Source organism: Thunnus albacares, chromosome 20 (assembly GCF_914725855.1).
Source record: "Thunnus albacares chromosome 20, fThuAlb1.1, whole genome shotgun sequence".
Taxonomy (NCBI): Eukaryota; Metazoa; Chordata; class Actinopteri; order Scombriformes; family Scombridae; genus Thunnus; species Thunnus albacares.
The window spans coordinates 7,127,109-7,149,483 of NC_058125.1; the positions used below are offsets into that span (position 1 = coordinate 7,127,109).

Below are 22,375 nucleotides of genomic sequence, written 5' to 3' on the forward strand. Positions count from 1 at the left end.
CTCAGCAGGGTCACAGAAAGAAGAAGAGCTCATACTAATGCTCATATTAACACCTTGGCCCTGCTGAACGAGCAGCTCTTACACAGAGCAAACTTAGATGTGACGCGCTTGAGGAAAAGCTGTCTGAAAGAGAAGAGAACTTCAAGAAGGAGCTCTCAGAAAAGGAGGACATCTGCAGGAAGAACCTGGCAGAGCTAGACGAGAGCTACCAGAGGAAACTCTCTGAGAAAGAGAGTTTTAAGAAGGAGCTCTCTGAAGCAGCAGAAATGTCCAGAAAGGAGCTCTGTGCCCTCAGTGGGAGTTGGGAGAGAAGGGCACAGCAGTGGGAGAAGAAGAAGCGAGAGCTGGAAGATTCGCTGCTGTCGAAAGAGAAGACGTGGATCCAAGAGGAGGCAGAGAAGAAAGAAGAGATCCGACATCTTACACAGGAGAACCTCCAGCTTCAGGTACGCTGCCTCAGCTCATCTTTTTCATTCTAACAACTTATTTCAGCTAACTTGAGAGCTTTGGCAGTGAAATCACAACACGCTGTCTTTCTTTTTTACAGGAGCTCCTGATGAAAAAGAACAAGAAGAAGAGCTTCCTGAGCTAGAGCAAGAAATGACAGTAGCAGTGACAGCCCCCTCTTCCTCAACCCCTCCCCTTCCTCACCCACGCCACCCCTCTACCCTTCCACCTCCACTTCTACCCTCACCTCTACCTTTACCTTACCCCTTCCTCTGCCTTCTACCCTTACTCCTACCTTTACCCTAACTCCTTCCTATGATCCCCAACCCTATCTGTACCCTAACCCTTCCCACTACCCCCTACCTCTACCCTTACCTTTACCCTAACCCCTTTCTTTCTTTCCTTTCATTAACATTCATTTAATGTGACAAACTGGTTTTTCTTTTTGTTTTTTTGTTTTTTTAATTTTTCATTGTTTTAAACTGTGATGTTTCTCACTCACACATCAAGCAAATTGAGCAGCTGCTTGGGGCCCGGTGGTGTTCAGGGAGCCTCTAAAAGAATTAGGGCCCCAAAAGTCCCCTGTTGTTAATGATTAAATCTGACTTTATTAGATTATTTCTGATGCATCAATGTGTAAGCAGCCTTTACTGGTGAGGCTTGTCCAGGTGAAGCTAGTTTGAACTACTTTATTTATTCTTTATTCAACTAATTTCTACTATATTAGTTCACTTGGAGCTCTGAACCTGAGATCAAGCCCCCTCCAAAGGGTCACAACATAAATAAATCACAAGAGGAAAGAAAACAAAACCAAGTTCCTGCTGCACAATTCTCTATATTTTAAACCTCTCTGTAATATTAGAGGGGAAACATGTCTTTGGTGGAAATGTTGACAACTTGTAGACATCTGAAATGTGACAAGGAGACACAACTGCAACGATTTTTACAAGAGGTCACGCCACAAAGCTTCAGAGCCACTGATTTAATCATTAGCGATGCATTGTGGTTTATAAAGTTATCATATGTTTTATGATAAAATGTGTTAAATTTTAACATAAACCATACAATATAATCCTCTAGTCCAGAGATATTATTGCCTGAAATATGATAGTGATTGCCTGAATAGTGGATACTCTCCAATCATGGGAGTCACAAATTTCATGTTCGAAGCATATCCAGACATCTGGAGGTCATGTCGTCCCAGAAAATATATGCAAAGTATTTCATATTCAGAAAATATCTAGTCAGAGATGGACAGCTGTCATACCTGTAGAAGATTCACTAGTCATGTTTCATGTCAGGATATTGTAGATATGACCAGTAATCATGTTTGAAGTCCCTACAAAGTGATTTCTGCTGTCTGGATATTTCAATATATGACCAAAGTGATTTTAAGTCATATCTGATGATATCTGATAGTTACGTCCTTTATCAGGAAATTGTATAGATATGACCACTAATCATATTTAAAGACCAATCAGATTTGTTTAGACAGGATTTTCTGGTCTTCTCTGATAACAAAGAAAAACACCAACATGTGCTCTGTTTTAAAGATATCCAAAGAATATTCAGCTTAAAATGACCATATAGGAAACCACATGACTGCAAATAAGCCACTTTTATTGTATTAAATAAAGGTACAAAACAGAAATTGTGCAAAGGTTAACAAACAAGATTAAATTGAAGCCGTGTCCATGAACTGCAGGACAAAAGCCTGTTCACTTTCTGTGAGTAAAACTGAAGATCAATACTGTCTGTGTGGTTTCGCTGAGCTCAAATCATTTATTTTATTCTGTCAAACATCTGTGATCATTCACACTGATTAAGAGATCATCAGCCACCGTGGCAAGAGGAGAGAGCAGAGCCAGCAGGGTAAGTTGATCAAACCAGGACACACAATTGCACTACTACATAAGACTATGCATGTTTTAATGGCTTCATATTGTGTCTAAAGCTTAGACAAATACACTTTTTTATCAGCACAGATACAGTTTGTAATGAGATGAATGATGAGATTACATTTCATACAAATTTACAATGTCCTCTTAATGAAACTCATCTCTCACAGTCAGTCAGATGAAAACATAGATATCTGTGAATGTCTTCCTGGATAAATACCTCCGATTAATATGAATGAATAAACAATAAATAAAGGATTTATCAAATTTCTATTCTAGTTCTAGTATAGAACGTATTCCCTCTCACTATTATTCCTGTAAGGAAAAATAGAGCCATCAGTGATATAAAAACATCTTCATGTATTTCTGTGTTTGTGTTGCACAGGATTATAACAGAGGCATAGAGGACATGAGGAGGCACATGAAGGCTGAGATGCAGGAAATGGAAGAAAAGTTGAGGACTGCTGTGAAGATCATGGTCCTGAAGGAGAGGGAGTCTTGGAGAAGTGAGAAAGGACAGCTTCTGGATGAAAGGAGGACCATCCAGAGGTAGCTCTCTGTCACTGAAGAACAAAACTGGAAGTTAAAAAGTGACCTCCAGAAGGAAAAAAAAAAAAGATCAGACACAGAGAAGAAGAGATCTGGTCTCTTCACCGCCAGCTCTCTGCTCAGGAGTAAAAATATGACTCCGCCATGGCTCTCTGGTGGAGGAAGCTACACCAAGTGCTTGAAAAGGCAGCAGGGGCGATCAAAAAGAGAGATGATCAGATCATCTCTCTTCAACGGCACCACCACACTCAGAGAGAGGAAACAGAGAGGAAGAGAGCCTCTGTTGAGTTCAGCAGGTTGAAGAGCGTGAAAGAGCTGGCAAAAAAAAAGTCAGCCAGCTTGAAGACCTCCTCAGGGTCAAAGACGAAGAGATCAGCAGGGCTAATGAAAAAAGACGAGCACACACCATTGCTCACATTGACACCTTGGCACTGCTGAATGAGACAGAGTCAGCTATAAAACAGAGTCAACTGACCTGTGAGACTCCAGAGGAGAAACTCCGAAAGCAGCTGGCTGACAGGCAGGCAGAGAAGAGAGCCTCCAGAAGGAGCTCTCTGACATAGAAAGTAAGTCCAGAAAGGAGCTCTCTACGCTGTGTGAGGGTTGAGAGAGGAAGTCACAGCAGTGGGAGAAAGAGAAGAGACAGCTGGAGGAGACGCTGAGGACCAAAGATAACATCTGGATCCAGGAGGAGGCGCAGAGGAAAGAGGAGATCCAGCGCCTCACAGAGGAAAACCTCCAGCTTCAGGTTTGCTGCCTCAGCTCAGCTTTTTAATTCGAACAACTGATTTCAGATCACTTCAGAGCTTTGAAACTGAACTCAAAATGTGCTGTCTTTCTCTTTTCAGGAGCTCCTGATGAAAAAGTAGAAGAAGAGCTTCTGGAGCTGGAGTCGCAAGAAATAACAGCGACAGCTCCCTCTTTCCCCAAACCCCTCTCCCAACTCCCCCAGCCCTGTACCCTTCCTACCCTTACCCTCACCCTTACCTTACTCCTACTTCCCTACATTTCTTTTTCCTTCCATGTATTTGTTATGAACAGGTCATTAAAATTCAGTGACCGTGACAGTTATAAAGTTCAGTTTTTTAATTCCTCAGTGTTTTAAGTGTGACTTTTCTCTCTCACATGCTGTCACACATCAAGCAAACTAAGCAGCTGCTTGGGAACTCCAAATGAATTAGGGCCCCAAAAGTCCCCTATAACTGATAAATGATGATATGTGACTTTAATTAGATTGTTATTGATGCATCAATGTGTAAGCAGCATTTTACTGTTGAAGAGGGGCCAGGTGGAGCCAGTCAGTCTACTTTATGTATTACTTTGGTTGTGGCTCTGAAGGACCACAAGATAAACCAATCACAAGAGAGAAAAGAAGACAAAACCAAGTTCTGATACACAAATCTGTATCTAAATTTTAAACTTTTCTCTGATCTTTTTGTGAAATATTGAATCACATGAACAGCTATTGAAATTAAATCATGTGAGAGGTGTAGAGGGGAAATGTCTCTTTGGTGGAAATGCTAACAACTCATTGACATCTGAAATGTGACAAGGAGCCACAACTAGACATTGATTTTATACAAGAGGTCACACATCAAAAAGGTTCAGAGCCACTGATTTCATGTAGAAATGTATAATATCAGGATAAGCCCCTTGAGATGTATCATCTCATTTTCAAGGGGGTCCCAAACAAACACTCACAAAACAAATGGAAAAATATGTTAAATCTTACTTAAGTAATTAATAATAGCTGATTAGTGTATGTAATGTTAATTTGGTATATCCATGTAATTCTCTTCAGGCAGTATTTGTGTTTTAATTTGTACTGTAGAACTTGAATTACATCACTTGTGTGAGACCACTGCTGTGCAATAACTGTGTTTACAGTCTCATTTACCGTGAGAGCAGAAGGTTTGCAGAGGAGATGTCTTTGTTGAATCCATGTTACATGTCAGCTACACAACAACAAAACTATTTTTAAGTGTGAAAATTAGTATGAAAAAGTCTGAAGATGGGTAGAGTTTTGTGTTTCGTAGTTACAAAACCCATCTACGGAAATCAAAGAAAAGCCTGGAATCACCTGAACTGCACACGGAATACAGCTGTGGGATGTACAGTCTAGACCTGCTCTATGTGAAAAGTGCCCTGAGATCATTTTGAGAATGAATTGAATTGAATAACAGAAGAGTAAAATGGTACAAGCATGGACATAGATCAATGAAAAAAAGGTTGAGCTTGTCTCCAGCTATAAATACCTTGAAGCTTTTATTGATGGCAAACTGCTAAGCTAACACAGATGCTGTCTACAGTATGCCAAAGCTCAACATCTATTTTATAGCATAAACAGAATGCTTTTAATGTGAGTAGAAAGGTATTAACTCTAATTTATAGATCTTCTGATTTTTTTATTTTTAATGTTTTCACTGACCCGTTGGTGACCTATTAAACTGTGACCTAAAACCACTAGGGTGGAGGAACTTAGGTTTTTTGAATTCATGATAAATGCATCTGCAAGAGACTACTAGTAAGATAAATGGAGTTTTTTTTTTTTAACTGTATCCAGCAAACATATTCCAGTAGAACCCCAGAATAAAAATATAGACCTGGAAATGTGAATGGTACATCCTCTCTGTAGAGTTTCTCATTCATTTCAACTGAAAAACTGATGATTCAAGTGGGAGCCGACTGAATTTATCGCTGAATTTCAGGAGCATTCCTAGTATGCATAAATATGGATCAGCATGTGAAGGGTACTATGCGCAAACTGTGTGCACACTTGCATAAGTAAATGTCAAATGCTGAAACATTGTATGCAGAAAAACAACTAGTAAATATTCAGAAAGATATTGTATTCCTAGACCACAGATCACCAGACACAAAGCAATGACCAAAGTCCAGAAAGGTAACTGTAATACCAAATGACACACACACACACACACACACACAGAGAGTCATTAATCAACGTCAGACCTCCCTCTTCTCCTCCCTTCATCTGTCCATCCCTCTGTCCTCATCCATCTTTCCCTGCCACTCTTCTGTCCGTTACTTTCACACTCTGTCCTTCAGTCTCTGTATTATTTATCCACCTGTCAATCAATCTGTTTGCGCACTCTTGAGTGAAGGGCACGGTGCACATCTGACAGTGTACGCAGATACGTCATTTTCATTCATTTTAGTAGTAGAGTGGTATCATGAGTGCATAAATAATAATAATGCCATTGCAGATTTGACGCCCCCCTGTCGAACATCTAACTTGATCTTTACCCAGCAGCTGCGTCGCTATCACTCCATCTCCAGGAAGAGTAGCGTGGCAGGTCATCGTGCATGAAAGAGTGACAGCTGCAATGGCTGCCGACATGTAGCGCCACATAATAAGAGGCGGTCATAGTGAGAAGGAGACAGTAGGAAGGCAGTTTTGATTAATGGCTCCTCTTTGATCTGACATGTTATAAAGCCACTTGTTGTTTGCTGTTGTAATATTTTTATTCAGGAGGAAATCAGTCAGTAAGACAACACGTCATTCTGTCTGACAGGCTCCCCGGCTGAGGTCACTTCAACCTGCACGCTGCACTGACCATCTGTCTCCCCTGCCTGGATGATTAACAGAGTGGAGGTCAGACTTATGTTTGGTTACTATGCAGGTTTTATGTAAAAAGTGGCCCTACAATAGACTCCTTCACCACTTATAGGCCATTCAAACCAACACTGAGACGTGGGTCACACCTGCCTTGGTGGTCTATGTGAATGACTGTGTTTACGTGGACTTAGGTATCCTGGTTATGAGGCTTATCCCAGTTTTGATCATATTCGGGGGTATTACGTTTACAAGGAAAACAGAGACACAGGCGCCTGTGATGTTTACAACACAAACCGGATCTGTAACTTTAATGAATTTGACTGTGGCTGTTGAACATGAGATCACTTTGGCTTATAGCAGGTTTAGCACTATTAAATGCCAACATTGTGTTGTGGATTTGGTTTATTCACCTTATTGCCAGCGAGTGGAGAAGAGAGCAACAGGAAATATTAAACATGTCCTCCACTTTGACCAGTGTCAGGCTGTCACTGCCACCATGTAAGACAAGGGAGCAGTGGATGTTTTGTAAAATATGAAAGTTGTTGGATCAGAGCTGCTTCTTTTGTTTTGATGTTTGCCCGTGTAGGAATGTTTCTTTAGTATTTTCCACTGTGACCCGACTTGCTCCACTGTACATGTTAGGAAACTGGCGTCCTGTAGCCTGTATACTTCAGACTTGAATAAGTCAGCATTTCGATACTTTCTACATCTAAACTGCCAAGTATATTTAATTCTTTCATCACCAAAAGACAAAACTCAGTTTCTTCATCGCTCCAGAAGTGAGATGCTTTCGTTTTCGCCGTTGTTTGTGTCTCTGTTAAGTCACTTGGCTGAAGTAGTCAGCATTCAGCTTTCAGAAACTGGGATAAGATGTATATATGCAACAGTATCCAGGTTTCTTTCGGAATACTCCAGCTAGCATAATCGGGTTTCTCAAAATCGGGATAAGACGTTTACGTGCCCAAAAACACGAAAACGGGATACTTCAAAAACGTGATCATAATTGGGATACTCAAGTCCATGTAAATGCACTGAACGTGTGTCAACTCATTCACAACCCTCCTCCTTGAGAAGGCTTGAATGTTGAGAATATGAAAAAGAAACAGAGAAACAAAGGTTGAGAGAATGAAGGAGAAAGAAATAGAAATTCTGTATTCTGTGTAATTCTATGGATTATTAGTGAAGTGTATGTAACTACACTCCAGACTGGAGTGTCTGCAAACAGTCAGCTTGACATGTCTGTCTCTTGCATAAAGTGGGAACAATTAAGTTCTTTTAGAGTAAATTCATGCTGTCAAGTATGGTAATTGGTAGGAAATCTTTTCCACTAACAGAAAGTGATTAATCGAAAGAACAAAATATGAAACTATCAACTAAACAGCCACATGTGATAGTTAGACTCACCAACTGATGCATCTGTTAAGCATTCCCTCCACACATTTTACCACATATAAAAAGTCTCTGCTTTGAATAATAATTTGTACTGATTTTTCCCAAAAAAGTTCAATTACCTCGTTAGAAATTCTTAAAACTTCACCTACTTCTTCTCCCTCACTGCAAAATCTATGAATATACATATATTTTTTTTATTTTAAAAGTTTAACTGTTGGACAGAAGACGTCTCTTTGTTCACTGAAGTCAATTCTCAGTGTATGTGCAGTGGAGGCTTCAGGTTTCCACCTCACAAGTTGCACACTAAACCAAAAATAGTTGTGATGTCGCAAATCACACTCATAGGTACGCACCTTAAACTCAGATTTAAGGTGAGCACGGAGAAACTTTCCATTTATATCAGATGAATGTGAAAACAGCCTTCTAGTGTCAAACTCTGCACATTTACGAAGTCTGAGACCACTTTCCCATTCACTTGAATGGGAAAGTGGTCTCAGACTTCGTAAATGTGCAGAACCTCACTGTATATATATGTAAGCTACTAGAAAACGTTTGGTGATGTGCTGCTGATAGGACAGCTGTTTCTGAGCACAGCGCCGGCCATAACAGAGGTTAGAGTCTGGACTTGAACGCTTCTCAGCACTCCCCAGCATCTGCAGGGAATCTTGATTTCAATGTGTTAAGTAATGACGTGCACATAAACATGTGTCTGTATCTCCGGATAGTTAAATAGTTTCACTGATTGTTTGTGGAGGACTGAGCAGTTCATCTTACTATTATCTGCATCTGATTTGCGAAATTTCTGGAAAAATAAGGAAAAATAGTCAACTTTGACCTTAAACTTTTTTCTTTGAAAAATTTTGATGTAAGCTGTCAGGGACATGTCCTCCTCTTTGACAGTTCTCTGCTGTCTGGCTTTGGCTCTGGACCTGCCAGTGTCTGACACACACACACACACACACACACCTTTGCATGTGTTTCTCTCTCTTCTGTCCTCCCCTCCTCCTCCTTCCCCTCAGTCTGTCTTGAAATTAAATCAAGAAGTTGCCCAGCAGTGACGGCCCGACCCACCAATGTGCCACCCCTCCCCACACAATGCCAGCTGTCAATCATGATGACTAATGAGAAGTTGATTGCATCATTGGCCCTCTAATGGTCAACTTGGGACCTGGAGCTGGGGGTGATAGGGGGGGTTGAGAGGCAGAAACAGTGACAGAGAGAGACAGACAAACAGGAATAGTGAGTGAGAGATAGAGAGATAGAGAGAAAGCGAGAGACAGACAAAGACATGGGGGAGATAGTATTTATGTTTGGGAATAAAAGGGAGTATAATGAGCAGGATAATGAGCCCGGGACATCCCAGCGCAACATGCAGACTCGAGATGAGAGATCTGGTTTCCACTCAAAACCGCTGGGGGTTTCCTGACTGAGGAAGGGAGAGAAAGGAGGGAGGGAAGGGGGGACTGAGGAGGGTCTGTGCATCCCAGAATTCCTTTACCCTCCTCCTCACATCTCTGCTCCCTTCCTCCATTCCCTCTCTGTATGTCCTGAGTGCTCTCTGGCTGACTGTTGTTTTGACAGCTGACCTGTTTTTCAGTGAATGCTAGCAGCTACTAGCAGCTATCATCAGTCTTCTTCAAAATTTGCCCAGATCCATAAAAAAACAATTTAACAATCAGCTTTATCAGGATGAGGAAGACCGTAAGGTAAAAAGTATAGTCATATTAGGTTGCATGATTGGGTCTTCATAGAGTTCTGTTACAGGACTTGTTAAGCATATAGTCACAAATTAAACTTCAGTAACTTTAGTACATTCGTGTTTGTGCTTTCAGTACATTAAAAGAACCGATTTGGTAAATTAGACCAACAAAGAACTAAAAAGTGAAGGCTTGCATGTTGGGATTATTTTTTGCATGTGACAAGACAACAACACAGCCATCCTGTTGTTCTTTGTAATTAACTGTTGGCCATGGTACGATGCTTTCGTGTGAATGGAAACATACTGAGGTGAAAACAGGGAAACGACACTCAAAATAGGTCTTAGCTGGAACCAAAGCCGGGGGGTTAAAATATCTGCTATCATCACTCCCCAATTTCTCTCTCTGTTGGTGCAAGTGTGCGCTGCAGGGTTGGGGAGTGATGAGGTCAGAGCCTGGAATAAATATTGGGCCTCATGCAAGAACTTCTTGTATGAACAGGTTCATTTTTAAGAGGCATATATGAGTGATTTAAGAGAACTTGTCACATTCACCAATTTTATCGTGCTTAGAATTTTGTCTTAGGTATGAATGAAATTCAGGAGTGGTTCTGGACTGTTGTACGAGTCACAAACAGATAGTCCGCCCTAAAGATTTATAATGCCATGAGCCTTTAAACTATATGGGAAGGATGGGGTGTGTTTGCTTGTTTTTATTCAGAAATGCTATTTTATGCTTTTAATGCTTTTTTATGAAAAAGAAAATGAAAATGGTAAATTCAAAATGTATATTTTTTTGTCTTTATCTATTCCATACAGCACGAATATCCATATATGAATGGACAGAGGAGATTGTCCAGGATATATGAACCATGTTAATGAGATTGTGTGTGGGATTTTTATATTTAAAGGGCATGAATTCTGACGCAAATGATGTCCCTCGGGTGCAAAGCGTTAATATGTGTAAATCTGGAGTTTAAATACGTTACAGAAATCAACTAATAAAAAATAAATGACTGAAATAAACTTCAATTTTATGATTTTTATGATAGTCTTCCAGCAAGTCCAGACGAACATCCTCTGTTGCAATGATAGTGTAACAACACCCACTGTATAAAATTTCCCCGTCCATCTCTGTGACTCATATGTCATATGTGCGCTGTAATAAAAAAAAAAGGGAAGAAATAGTGCAGTGGAGGTCCCTGATGTGCTGCAGAAGACAACATGAACAGCAGGATGCTATTAATGACAATGAGATAAGATTGCTCCTGTGTGAGCAATGAGTCTCAGCTCTGCCTCCTCCACCCAACTCCCACACAGGAGTTGGTACTCCTCAGGGGCGACATCATCTCCTCGGTTTTACTGTCATTATCCCTCAATCTCTCAGCCTCGCTCTCTTTTTCTCTGGCTCCCTGTCAGGTCCATGGCCGCTGCCTGATAATGTTTTTCTAATAACCTCTCGGTTTCGCCTGCTAATAGTAACGAGGGACAGACAGAACATGGAAAAAATGGAGGGAGGAAAATCTGCTGGCCAAATGTTCATCTGTCTTGTCTTGGAGCTGTTGCTGCTGTTAAAGGGGAAAATTACAAACACGATCACGATATACAACAGTAACGAGTTTCATTTGACGTGAAATAGAGAGAAAGAGTTAACTTTAAGGTTGTTGTTGAATTTTTCTTATGTAAGACTGAGCTCCAGCCAAGTGATCTGTTTGGTTAAACAGGCCTTCCCACTGCGTTTTATTTGACTTTATTAAACGTTATTCATCCAGCAGAGATTCACTCAGCATGTGTGCTCTTCTGCCTTTCTTCACACTCACACTATATCATACATTTACACCTGGGAGCAGCCCAGAGCGATCTCAGGCTTCTGCTGTTAGTCACTGAGATCGCGCTGGGCTGCTCCGCTCGAACAGCTGGAATGTCGTGCACAAAATTTACATTCAAAGCGCTCGTTCCGAAAGGTGTTTTTTCGTTTAGATTCCATATTGGTGTGTGTGTGCTTTTGATCACAGAGCTGAGGTCTCTTTGCAACACAGTGCAACTAGCCTAGAGTGCATTCTGAGTTGAGGATGACTCACAAATGATGGTCACACCTCAAAAAGTTTGCAAAAGCCCTAAAGATGTTCTGTTGTTGGCGTTCACTGTATGTTAATGCTGAGAGTCAGTATATCTTACAGTCTGCTTTCTCCAGCGAGCTGATTTATTAAAGATTCCCTCCAGACATGTAATAAGACATAAAAACATTCTGCTCGGAACAATGATATCTGTCTGATATGGTTACGGATATATGGATATATGGATATCGTCTGAATATGCAAATATGTTTGATATCACATGTTTAGCAGCTGGAAACAAGATGTCTCCTACTTCACTGAAGTCTGTTCTCAGTGTATGTGCACTGGAGGCTTCAAGTTTCCATTTCACACTTGTGTAAATTGTATACCAGACCAGCTAGTTTGCTAGTTGAGATGTCACAAATTGTGCTCACAGGCCCGCCCCATAAAACCTGATTTTCGATGAATGTGACAACAGCCTTCCGGTGTCAAACGCTGCGTATACATCATTCTGCTGTAGGAACAAGAAGAAAAACATATTTTTGAGTGGAGGGGGACTTTAAACATCAGGTAAACTAGAAATCTGGTCACTGTAATCAAGGTAGAGAGTGAGAGAATGTTGATTTCCCTAGCTAGATTTCTCCTTAACTGTGTTGTTGGCCATGTATACGAGCGACCAGGTTTCTAATTGGCTTTTTACAAGTACTCATGTGCTTAACAAGAACTTTGGACAACATGTGGCTCTCCCCACCCCACTGTGCAGGAAGTACCTGTATTTCACTACTACAACAGTAGTAATGCTTTAAAAAAAATACACATGGGTTTACATTAACCAGGCCACTGTAGTGCATATAAACATGTTGCCCAGTTACCTGCATAATCTAATTTCTCCGACCTGATTTCTTAATTGCATGCAAATGTATTGAGTAGTGGAGGAAGGGAGCAGCCACTACTACTAGCTACTAACAGCAGCAGCTATAGACGAAATGAGTTATATAATCAGAGAGGGAGGAAGTGTAATTCATATTCCTGAATCAGAGGAGGGAACATCATAATTTGGAAGGTAAAAAATCTTATTACGGCCGACAAGGGATTTGTTAGATCCGGGCACAAAATGCAGTATGTTTTCCGGCTATATGCGGTACAATTTGAAGTCACAAACATATTATGATTTAATGTGTGAAGCATCAAAATGTTGGTTGTTAACTGAGCCAGTAGCCACAGGGCAAATTATGCAAAGAGGCCAACTGTTGGCAGAGGTTTTGGCATAATGAATTGCGCTTGTAAAACCGTATTAGCTACAGAAAATGTCTTTATTTCCATAGACAACATTAAAAATACATAAGTATTGTTTTCTTAATTCTGCCTTTCTGAGCACACATGCTGTCTTTTTCTGTTTTCATTCCATTTGTGCCCACAATCACAGTAAAGAACAGCCTCTTTAAAGGCTTAGATAATAGACTTTAATACTTCATAGTCTGTCTTTGGGAATTTCCAGCTGGCAGCAAAAATACAATACATAATCACTCCTAACAACATACAGAAAGATGTAAGACTAACTGAAATCAACAGAGGAAAGAATATAAGATGACTGAGTAGATTGTTAAGTACAGAATGTCTCTCTGCAGTCACATGCTGTTGGATAAGGAATACTGGAAAAAATGAATTTCCTGAAGGAAGTTTAACATGAATGCCATAAAAAGATGGATGATGAAGTCGGAAAGTGAGGGGATATTTAGCTGTCGAGGATAACCTTTAACCCTTTCAACATGTGAAGGATGGTATGTTTATTGTCAACGGCTATTGAAATGCCAGTATTGTGTGTGTGGCCCTACAGGATAGGTGGGTTTAGAAAATGGATGGATGCCTTGAATTCTCAGTCCACTCTCTAGTGTGGCAGTATTGAGTCTATGTTTATTGTCGGCATCAGTTAATCTAAAGATAATCCACCAACAGATATGTTTGGTTCCAGTTACTAAGTCAAAATCTGAGGACAAACCACCTGATCATTTGATAGTAAACTGAATATCTTTGCTTTGTGGACTCTGTGATGGGACAAAACAAGACATTTGAGGACATATCTTGGGTTTTAGGAAACAGTGATTGACATTTTTCACCATTTTCTGACATTTTATAGACCAAACAGCTGATGGATTAATTGAGAAAATAATCATTAGTTGCAGTCCTAGTCAGCACTCATAAGTATTAAATCAGGTGACTCGAGCAATTATCAGGATCTGCAATATGAAATCTTGTTTACTAACTCAAGAATAGTTGATTGAGAGAAAGAGATGTCATTCATGTGGGTGCCAGCTAGGGGTGTAACGGTACGTGTATTTGTCCCAAACCGTCACGGTATGGACATTACAGTTCAGTGCATGCAGTCATATGAAGAATATGCTCCATGACGCAAACAATTACTGTCAAAATAGTTTAATAATCCACTTAGTTCAATGTGCGGAACAATAATTCCAGAGCACAAGTTCCACCTGGAACGTTTTGGCACTGCACCACTAGCATGCTTATGGGTATGTTAGCCGGCTTAGCCAACGTAGCCTGGCTTACCCTACCATCAGAATGACAAACGAGAGACCCATAACACTATTATTAAAATATGATCCGTTATCTCCGTAATGAAACGATACCGCGTTTCCCCGTCCCCCTCCCCTCTCTGTGACGGTCAGCTTTTCATTCCGTCTATGAGTGAAGCTGTTCAGAACAACAACAAACACATTTGATGTCTGATGTGGTCAGACAGCACGTCATAAGAACCAGTTCTGAGGGAGAAAAATGTAGTTAAAGTATTGCAGTAAAAGTAGTGGTTTGGTTCCTCTGACTGATATATTATTATATATGACATCATTAGATTATTAATACTAAAGCGTCAGTGTGTAAGCAGCATGTTACTGCTGGAGGTGGAGCTAGTTTGAACTACGTTATATAAAGTTAGACCATAAATCAGCGTAAAACAGCTGTCAGCAGGTGTCCTGACTCAAGAAACGGAAAAGTTGTTTTCCTTTTCCACTGCAGCACAACTAAACTGTGTCCCCCTGCTGTACTGAAATCGTACTGAACTGTGACCCCAAAACCAAGGTACATACCGAACCGTTAACTTGGTGCACTGTTACAACCCTAGTACCAGCATATATAATGTAGGTATTCCCGCAGAAATAAGAAAGCAAACTGCTTAAAAAGATTGGGCAAAAATACAGAAATTAATATTAAACTTTCAAAATCAGAGAGGGAATGAGAGTAATAACAGTAGGAGGATAAAGCACCAAAAGGACGGCATTTACTCTCAATCCAAAATAGAGTTGATATCATAAGAAGTAGGGGAACAAATGGGAAAAGGGCACTAATAATAAGTATACTGAGAATTGGATACGGTAATATTAAAGAAATAGTTTGACATTATTTGAGAAATACACTTTCCTTTCTTGCTGAGAGTAACTCCTGAAGGAAGTTACTGTTCTCAGCCAAGAAATTGTTCCCCTTGTAAAACCTCAAAGTGTCTTTTTTTACTCTTCAGTTTTTGTAAGGATTAAACAAACAGTATAAAAATTTAAAGAGTGAGCTTTAGAGGTGCTGGTGGTAAATTTTATAAAACCTCTTTCAAACATAGTTCCCAGTAAATTACTGGGATGACTTTTCAGGCAGTGCAAATGATTTTCACTATTCACACATGCAGCTACATTCAGGAACATTTCCGTCTTGCACCTTTTCACACATACCATGGCAATGCCGGAATAGATGGGGCAAAGGACAGTCCAGCGGATGGTGGTAATGCAGCGCTGATGAATGCCAACAGCTCTGCGCGGACTGAGAGGAGCTCCCGTATTTCTGAATCTGTCCAGTTTCGTTCTTGAAAAAGGAGCCTGTTTGTTAACATAAGAACTTGTATTGCTTGTTAGTTATCAAATCACCTGGGAAAGACGGACGTAACCCTTCACGTGCTTGTCCCTGCAATGTTACTGCTTTCATTCACAACACAGCTGTACCGGCAATCTGTATGTAATAAACTAAATAAATGTTAATATTTTCTTTTGATATTTTTAAATGTACAGTATAAATAGTTTCTATTTGTATGATATCTAATGTAATTTGTACTCATTAGATTTTGAATAAATTTAAAATGAGCTAGGTTATGTTTGACAGTCCTTGAATTTTTTTGAAATCTCACCACCTCTCATAGTTAAAAATGTGTGGTGAAACATGCTATATGAAAAAATGGGTGGCTGAGACTGTCTCAGATCCTTTCACTGTGAAGGAACAGTTAACGTTAGTCCTGAGCAGGGCCTGACCGGCAATTGGGAGCATCGGGACTTTTCCCGGTGGCCTGGCCTGCTAAATGGCCCACTTAGTGCAGCTAAATAAATTAGCAGCAAGATAGACGGTGGAAAAAAGAGGAAAGGTGGAGCAGAGAGGGAAAGAGAAAAAAAAAAGACAGGCACTTGCAGGATATGCCGCTAAATGCCACCAGGTCAGTCAGTAAATAAACATGCTAGCTAGCTAACGTTTGCTATCTAGCTAACGTAGCTAACGTTACTGATGCGTCATCATCGTCCCGTCAACGTTAAAGCTGCCAAGAAACCCCACAATCGATAATAAAAATGGTAATTCCCTTTCTAATATCCTCAGAAACATTGATGGTATAATTGGCAGGTGTAGTCTAGTTAATGTGGTCAATATTATTTGAAAATTCATTTGTTTTGGTGAAATTTTTTGTCATATTGGTACATTAAAAGATATGGTGTGCTGTGCTATTGCTTTGTTCTTTTTGAAGGTGGAGAGAGTAGCATTGGTTCAAGAAGCCACAACCTCAGAGCAACCTGCAGGTACAAGACATTTTCTATTTTGTTAGTATATTAGGTGTTTATGTAGTTATTTATTATTTAATAAGTATTGGTTAAAAGTTAGGCTAATCCTTGTGTTGTCTCCCTTCTTAATGATATGCACCTTTGGTTTTCTTTGAGGTTCGTAATAGTACATCGTACTAAGCAGTTGCTGGCTCATTAGTTTGTTATTCACATGCACTAAAAGTCACCAGAATGCAGGAAACTCCCCGCTTAAAAAGTGGCCTGACTGGGGCTGTATTTCGCACTATATTTCCTGGCCTGAATGATTTTCCCACTCACTGAGTGGCTCAGACCCAGCCCTCTCTCTCTCTCTCTCTCCCTCTCATGTCTTGAAGTTTCGAAATAGGAATTACCAAATATTTTATTTCATAATTAGGTGTTGTGAAAATATGTGTGCTGTATATAATAGGGTAGGACTTATTGCAGCTTTCAGTATGCAAACGGTATCTTTATCCAGCTAAATTCTCAGCTCGCTGGCTTATCAGTTCAGTGGTTAGCGAGCTGAACTGAACGTTCAGCCGTGTTTCAGTTGAGTGAGTGGGACTACACACTCTGAGCTCCGGTCAAGCACTAAACGATTCCGTGAACAAATCTTTTGAATGAAAGAATTGCTTTGCTCATCACTAATGCGAGAAGCATATAGTAGACAAACAGGAAATGATTACAGAATTATAGCTATTAAGACTATTAGAGACTAGTGTAAAAAGTATATTAGAGTGGAGGCAGTAGGGAGGGCACAATATGGCTGTTTGGTTTTCTAAAAGCAACTGGACTGATTAACTGACTGCAGAGGAGCTGGAGATTAACAGGATTTAGGTCCAGAAGGGGGCAGTAATGCAGCAGTATGGATGCCAGCTGCTGTAAAACCAGAAAAAGAAGAAGAAGCACCATACTTGATTTAGGGAAGTCAGGAAGTGCAGGCCGAACACAGGAAGGCCTAGTTTCAAGTTATCACCAATAATCTCATGTTCAGTGATTCCTTTCATCGATCAATCTTTGAATTTCAGTGGAAATATTAAGTCAACCAATCAGGTAAGATTAACTTTACATCATTTGACACAGAAATATATTACGAGCAGGTTTTGTCTCGCAAGTCGTGTTTGCAACGGCCGGCTTTAACGTCTTTTAGCGAGAGCAACAGGTACAGTGCATCTTTTGGGAAGATTGCAACATACATCAGTAGTTTGAGAGCGTAATACCATGATTAACAGCCACTCTAAGCCCTTTTCTGCTTCTGCTGCAAACATAACTCCCTCAGGCTGGCCTGCTATTACTATTATTTTCACAGCAGTGCCTCATGTTACCAAGCTTTGTAATATTATGAGATGATGCAATATTATGAAAGACCACAGCAGAATGGTCTTTCAATCAGGTATGTCTGAAGCATCTGCTAGCATAAACACTTCTCAGTGTGTGTGTGTGTGTGTGTGTGTGTGTGTGTGTGTGTGTTGGTTCCACCTCTCCCACTCTATGACTTGAATTTCACAGCTTCAGGACCTCATCCCTCAGCGTAAAACAAAAAAACAGAGACTGCTACTTCGGCAAGTCTTCCACCTCTCGCTTTTATTATTCTCATTCTCTGTACACTTTCTTCCTCTTTCAAAAGCCTCTATCCACATTCCTCCTCCTCCTCCTCTCCTTCTACTTTCTCTAGTTGTTGTGTCTGCCTTGCTGCATTCCCTGGCCGCTCTCGCCGACGCGAGCTCCTTGTTTCCTCGGAGCCAGAATCTCCCCAGTGCGATGTCCTATTAGCGAAAATGAGACACGGGAGTCAGGCTACAGGAATGCTCCTTTTCCCCAGACAGCCTATCAATTACCATGATGGAAAGTTCTGATGATACGTTTTACTGCATCTGTTGAATCTCTGGACTAACTTTAGAAATCACACACACTATTTGCTCTGGTCCTCTGTCCAAATAAAAATATGATCAGTGTTTTGCGTTGTTGATAAAATGATGTCTAGTATGGGGAGGAAAATAAATAAAAAAAAACATAACAGGGAAAGGTTAACTCAGGTTGTCTCTATCAGCTATTTAGGCTGTTGCTTGCGTTACATTTGGTTGGGTCTGTATTTCCTTATATTATTGAGGTTCAAGGGGCACTTCTCAGATTTTACACATCATGTTCAGTTGAAGCATCATGGGTAGCCTGTGAAAGCATCCAATGTGGCTCTGGAGGTGAAATGAGAAATGTGGAGGTTATATAAAGAAGTATTTTTCCTTCCTTTGAATTAAATTTAAATTCTTTGTATGTAAATTTTGTCTATAAAGAATTTTATCTATCTGGTCAATTCAATTCTATATAGACTCATCTTGTTATATTGTATCTCTTTCTCTCAATACTATATTTTACATCAAATAATTTAACAATTATTAGTTAACAGTTTAGCAATTATTTGTATATATTTTGTGTGAAGCAGGCTGTTTTTGTCATTCTTTCAGGCACTGATAATGTATTTGATTCTGGTTATGTATGGAGTCCTACCATTAATTGTGCAAATAACGACATCAGCCCGATGTAACTAATTTGGTGTCTATATGTTGGCCATGTGCCTGATAAATGATACCTTTTTCAGTCAAATCTAGTGTCCAGATACTTAACCTTTTTTCTTTAAAACTTCACATGACCTTATTGGAAGGTATATTTCTTGTTTTTTTGTTTCTGTTAACCATTTTTTTCACTTCTTGAAACAAACACACCCATAGCAGAGCCACAAAATGAACATATAGTAACATCTACACAGTCTACCTTTAAACTGATGACAACTAAAGATGATCCAATGATTTATGAAAAGGTATCTTCTGTTTGAGCATTAATGACAATTAACTGATTGCTTTTTGCACTGTTTCTGTATTTCTCTAAAGCCAACCGACTGAGGCAGACTATCTACAAAATCACTTTTCACTAATAGTCAGTCCTGATGTCGACTCAGCAACAAGTTTCATTTCGTATTATCTACATCCAGGAATACTTTCAGCAGATGACCTGGCCAAGTTCCCAGTATTACAAGTCTCTCTAACATGTGTTTAGTCACTCAGAAAACGTTGTGTAAGCGCTGCAGGGTGATCCACTGCTGTAAATCATGACTTTTTGATTAGTGATAAGCCCCTTTTTGAAGGTCTGGGGTGTGATAAAGCTGTGAGGTCTAACTGGTGTGTGTGTGTGTGTGTGTGTGCGTGTGTTACTGAAAGCCACTGAGTGCTGCCAGATACTGCTGATGACATCATAGAGGTTATCTTCTCGGCCAACAGACATGCACATGTCCTGGATTCGTGATAACATTTATATTGTGAATATGACACACACATTCTCATTTACTCCCTCCTCCTGTTAGCTCTGCTGAATTCCCATCTCTGATTCTTTAAAGCTGCTCTAATCAATAATATTATATTAACAGTGAATCAAATGAGTACATTATATGAGTTGGTTCACTCATAGTGACAAACCCTCAGGAAATTATTGCTCGACTCTACAGTTCCTCTAAGCTCTACAGAGCATTTTAGCATCTTTCAGCTCATTGTTTTGATTTTGTGGTCTGCTACTTTACTGACTGAATCTCATCAGCTCTCATCAGCTCCATTTCCAGCAAATGAACGCTAATTATCGCTTTGTGTCTGCTTGACATTTATAAGCCACTACTTGCTAACATGTTCACAACATCGACTTTATAAGAAAAAGAAAACGTCAGTATTGTGTTTACAGCTATATGGCCAGGTTTAAAAGACTAGTTTAACAATTTGAGAAATATTTCTTTCATTCCTGAGTGGGATGAGAGGATCTATTTCAATTTCATGGGTGTTAAGCACAGAGCTTAAGCCAGAATGTGGTTAGCCTAAGCAGGGGGAAACAACTTGCCGGGCCAAGTTCAAAAACACGTCTACCAACACCTCTGGGCTGGCAAATTAACACTCTTTATCTTGTTTGTTGAACCTATACATAAATAAAAATATGAAAATGACAATCAAGGCTTTGGGTTTACAAAGTGAAGCTGTTTCTTTGCATAAAACCACAGAGCACATGCTGTGTGCAGCTTCTTGAAGTCTTGCCGTCACAGTAAGGTTGCCAGGTTTGGTACTATCATGACTAAAAACAAAAGCTGTGCATTACAGTCTGTGTCTGGCAGCCCACACTGTCGCCAGAGATGCTGCACAGAGGTACTGTGCGAATGGATGAAGTGTTGTACATCAATAAATCAGTTCAACATGTAACTATGCCTTTAACTCTAGCCTGTCAATTTTGCATTTTTCTGTTCATGTACGGTTTAAACAAACAAGATGCATTCTGTGAATTTGACAGCTTCAGAGATGTTGGTGGGCATAGTTTTTTTTTTACTGTGAACAGAGCCAGGCTAGCCCCCCGCCCCCAGTATTTATGCTAAGCTAGGCTAACACATCCTGATTCAGCTGTGTGTGTAATATACAGACATATTGATATCAATCTTATCTCATTCTCAGAAAGAACGCTAATAAGCATATTTCTAAAAAAAATGTTGTTTTTTTTTTAAAGTTCTATGCCAGAACACCTGTGTACACTAGACTGAAGCCAAAATGCTGCATTTTGTTTTCCCCCACGTAAATGTTTATTGGTATGGAACACATGGTACTCTCTCCCCTCTCCCTCTTGTCTTTTTATTTTCTCTCTCCCTCCCACCCACCCCGGTCCACGTCCCCCGCCTCATGAGCCGCAGTGCACAAGGTGGTTTACAGAACAGCAGAAACAGTGCGATCTCCCTCCCCTCCCTGCCTCCTCTACATCTGGCCACGTTGTGTTGAACCTCCCAGCTCGGCCGACAGATAAGCCTCAGTGATGGATACTGGGTGTCACCATCCAAACCTCTGCCTATCTATTACAGCGCAGCAGCCGTTTTATGTGGTGGCTCTGTATATGTGTGCGAGCTGGTTTTGTGTGTGTGTGTGTGTGTGTTTCTTGGCAGGGAGGATGGTTCACACATTGGGTCGGTGGGTGTGTGAGGTGAGTGGGTGTTTGGAAGAGCTGTAACCCGAAAGGGAAATTATTAGTGGGAGTAGAAAACTGAACAGCAGAGATAGTAGAAGATATAAAGTTGAGAGAGACAGATGGAAGGAGGTAGAGATAAAATAAGACAGCATGAGACTTAAAAGTCAAATGTCTGTTTAGACTGAAACAACTGTTTTGAGAGGAAATTATTATCTGTAATATTGTCGTATAATAATAATAATAGCAGAATATCCTTATCTAAACTAGACTCTAGATAAGTGGTATTAAAGTGACACCATGTAAATTTTGAAAGAAGACATAACACATTCTTCTTCTTAGAAATAAAAAAAAAAAAAATAGACTTCCCAAGCAATAAAACACACCCTTGCTCTATCCAATACACTCTGGAATTTTGCCGTTACAGCTTGATTTCGTCTGGTATGACCAGTTGCTTATTTTAGCTGATGTTAGCAGATTTAAAGTAGATATACAAATAGCAGACATTACTGAGTCAGTTCACTGACTGTTATTTTTCCTTGCTTGTGCTACTGTTTCCATGTTTTAACATTCTCCACATTATTTCGTTAATTGTCAATTGTGGCCACAGTGGCTGCCGTTCAGCAAAGGCTGACTTTATTAATGCATGTTCTGTATTATGCTTTTTGCTGAGTGAAATGCTTTACAATCAAAAAATTTTCTACTTATCTGAGAGAGGTGTCTGAGCATGCATGTGTGTGTGCAAGTTAGTGCTTGTGTGTGTGTGTGTGTGTGTTTGCATGTAAATCAGTATCTACTTCTCTCTGCCCATAAGCTTCAGTCCTGGGGGAGTTTGCTCTGCAGTACACTTTACTCCATCACTGACATGTTCTACTGCTGTGAAATAACTCATAGGGTTTTATCAGCAGCGGCCATTTGTCAAGGCCCCTAGAAGCTCATAAACCTCTGCA

The 22,375-nt window shown here is 40.1% G+C and overlaps 1 long non-coding RNA gene across 1 annotated transcript in view; it reads right to left on the bottom strand.

The window, feature by feature from the left end:
- Positions 1–22,375, bottom strand: part of LOC122971622 — a 46,008-nt gene that overhangs the window by 16,312 nt on the left and 7,321 nt on the right. The window lies entirely within an intron of this gene.